A 3,569-nucleotide genomic window follows, 5' to 3' on the forward strand; every position below is an offset into this window, starting at 1 on the left:
AGGGCTCCCCAGAATCCAAGTTCTGCAGCAACGTCGACAACATCAATCTGCAGCGAAAAACTCCATCAATCCTCTGGAATTGATCCACTTGGAGAGGCAAAGCTAAGAGGTAGAACACCCCTGCAGGGGACACAGTCATCCTGAGCTCAGAGATTCCCATCCAAGCCACGTAGGCCTTTTTATACACGACCAGTTTACCGCACTCAAACATCTGCTTTCATTTTTTTGTCAGGAGGTTTATAATGTCGGATAACTCTCTGACTATATCTGCTGCGAGCGCTGATGACATTGTAACAGCAGGAAGAAGAAGGAGGCTGAAAACCAGGCCGGTATCAGGACTCTCTGTGTATCTGCCACACATACCTTTAAGACTATGCAGATACCATCTTGGGAGAATTTGAAGATTATGTGCTAAAATAATGATATTTGAGAAAAGTGAATCAAGGGTCTGATCAAAAAATGCATTTTTAAAGAATGTTGATGCGTCCTGGGTTGACAGAATTACACCACTCATGCAGACTGAGTACTTCTAATGCAATGCTATGATCATTAAGTTCTGGTTTTGATGACTGGCTTGGCAAATGGAGCACAGCTCATGACAACCTGCCAACTGGCCAGGACCTGCTTATGAATATTCATGAGACAACCGACTGCAGAGACTCAGACTTCATATCCACAATGAACCGGCTAAATTTGCACGCGCATCCTCTCGTCTCAGTTTTTGGCCTCCTGTCCACGCTAAATTTGCATTTTCACACCTCGAAGACGGCTTTTCAGAAAGGGTAAATAAACCTTAAAAAGAAGACTCCGGGTTGAAGATTTGAACGTCCTTTGAAAGCAAAGCTCCTTCCCACAGCCATTACGTACGCCTGCTCAAATACAGTTGGGTGCTTTTATAGAAGTCAGGTTAAAAACTCAGTTCCCTCAAATTGTCTCAGTGGTTGCACATTTTGATTGGCGTCACAGCTGATAACACAACGCAGCTCTTGTCATTAAACTATATTTGTGTTTCAGACAACTCGTGCAAAACAATAAGCATGTTTACAGGAGGATCAGGGCGTCGGTGCAGCAGGTTGGTTAGCCAAAAAGAAAAGGAGGAAGACAAAGAATTTTGGTATTTTTTTATTGTTTCTGGCTTGTCAGCGTGCTTGGAGAAACCTGGAAAAAAACAACCTGAAAATGTTTTGGGTTTTTTTTTCACATTGTTCTGAGACTTATCCGGCTGGGAAAAGTAAATCTATGGCACTTGTCGCTATGGGTGTGTCAAGTTTGTAGCAAGAGTTGTGTAACATCCAGAAATCTACATGACCGAACTTCATTTATGACTGTGGAAAGAAGGAATGCCATAAAACTTTTCCAAAAGCTTCTTTCCAGGGCTGAAAAGGAACTTCCTGGCAAACAGCATCACCGTTTCCCTGCCAGTTTTTGTGAGAAAAGCCTCCTGGTGAATTTCAGCATTAATTTGCAGAAAGTCAGATATTTTCCTGCCCTGCCCGTGGCACGGTGAAACAGAAGGTCCCGGGATTGATTCCCGCCTGGGGCGCTGTGGGCGCTGAGGGCGTGTCCTCCACCATGCCTTCAGTGCCTGCCCTTTATTTCGAGGAAAGGGGCTTTTCTGTGTGGAGTTTGTATGTTCTCCCCCTGTTCATCTGGGGTATCCTCCATAAAAAAGAAACCCCCTCTAAAAACATGCATGAAGATCACCACCTGACCAATGGTGACGAAGAAGGAACTGGGTCCCCGGGCGCCGGTCGGCTGCCAGCCCACCGCTCCTGGTCTGCCGCAGAGGGAGGACTTACCAGGACGGGTTAAACGCGGAAGAAGAATTTCACCAAGCATGGCGTGTGTGTGCATGTTGTGTAGTGTGACGAATAAAGGATGTCTTTCTTCTAAACTGTATAAAACGCCGTCTCTGTGACATCACCCACAGGTGACGGGAGCCGTTGTGAAGCTCGGTGACAGCGACTTCGACCATCGCCATCTTGACTCCACCGAAATTAGCTGTAGAGACCAAAGCTGTGTATTGTACCATGCTGCATACATCATGGGGCACTTTAATATGGAGGTCTGTGGGGAGTGACTCGCTTTTGGAGCCAGCTTCAAGTGGCCATTTGAGGAACTTTGACTTTGGCTTCATTTTCCAGCTCTGGATGTTGCCCCTTGGTTCCATCCCAAGCTGCCTGTACCACAATGACTGAAGAAGCAACTGACTCAGGTCCCATAGAAAGTGAATAAGGGCCAACCTTTCCCTCCACCTTTCCTTATTACTGCCTAGGTAATCTCGAGGTAATGTGGCCATTTTCACTTAGAAGCTGCCTTCCTGTTTTAGATTTAGACACCTGAGCATCGCCTGGTCCTGCTCCAGGTTTGAGCTGGTCGTCAACATGCTGCAGGTGCTGCCTTTAAACCACAGCAAAGGCAACGGTTCAGAGATCATATCTATGCCTCGTGTGTGTGTGTGTGTGTGTGTGTGTGTGTGTGTGCGCGCGTGTGTGCGTGCGTGCGTGCGTGCGTGCGTGTGTGTGTTCATGTGTAGGTGCAGGCTTCCTCTCTCTTTGTCAGCTGAAATGCCAACTCCTCTTTTCACTCTTACTGATTCCCTTATAATTAATCAGCCAAGCAATTATACTGCAGAATAGAGAGAGAGAACAAGGGAGGAGGTCGAGAGACACAGGGGACAGGAAGAGAGAGAGAGAGAATGAAAACTTCTATTTGAATCCATTGTGGGGGAGCGAGAGAAAAAAGGAGACGAAGAGAGGGAGAGAGATGGAGAAAGAGAGGGTTTCTCTTGAAAGGTGATAATAAGGAGCCCTTAGAAGAACAAATGAAAATGTCATTTCCCCCCTCTCACCTCCCCCCCTCCTCTGTCCTGTTGAGGGATAATGAGGGGGAAAGGGAGAAAGTGAGGGAGAACGAGTGTTTCTCAACATGAGACCTTTTGTTGAAACATCTCTGCGCTCGCTCCTTCCACCTCCTCCCTCCTCACTTCTCCTCGTACCCTGGCGTCTTTCCTCCTCACCCTCCAGCCTCCTTCCTTTCCTGCCTCTCCTCCTCAGCACCCTTTTCCCTTTGTTGTGGTTTTTTTTTTCTTGTAAAGACATGTCTTCCACCACCCACGCCACCCCCGACACCTCCTCGTTTCCTCCTTCGCCTGCACTCCATTATGCCGGACATTAATTCCAGGTTGTTATCAAGGCGACAGGTCTGGATTGGGCCAGAGCTGAGGATATGTCCCCCTTCTCAGCCAATAGAAAGGTCAGTTATTATGGTAATAGGACACAGTTTGATATTAGAACCGTTCTCTTTGTTCCAGACAAGTTTCATTACTCTGGAGAAGCTCTCATTACAAAGAGCAACGCCTCACTCCGGCTCTCTTTTGTTGAGAGGATAATACATGAGGCGGGTGAGTGTAGGAACACTATGCTGCCGAGGTGCCCTTGAGCAAGGTAATTAACATGTGACTACTCCAGTGCAAGCAGTGGAAACACACTGCCTCTGATATTGATTTAACTCATAGTTTTGTGTGTGCAAATACTCCAAAACACAGTCAGACTCAAATGAAAACAGCA

The sequence above is a fragment of the Chaetodon trifascialis genome, chromosome 19 (assembly GCF_039877785.1).
Source record: "Chaetodon trifascialis isolate fChaTrf1 chromosome 19, fChaTrf1.hap1, whole genome shotgun sequence".
NCBI classification, from domain to species: domain Eukaryota; kingdom Metazoa; phylum Chordata; class Actinopteri; order Chaetodontiformes; family Chaetodontidae; genus Chaetodon; species Chaetodon trifascialis.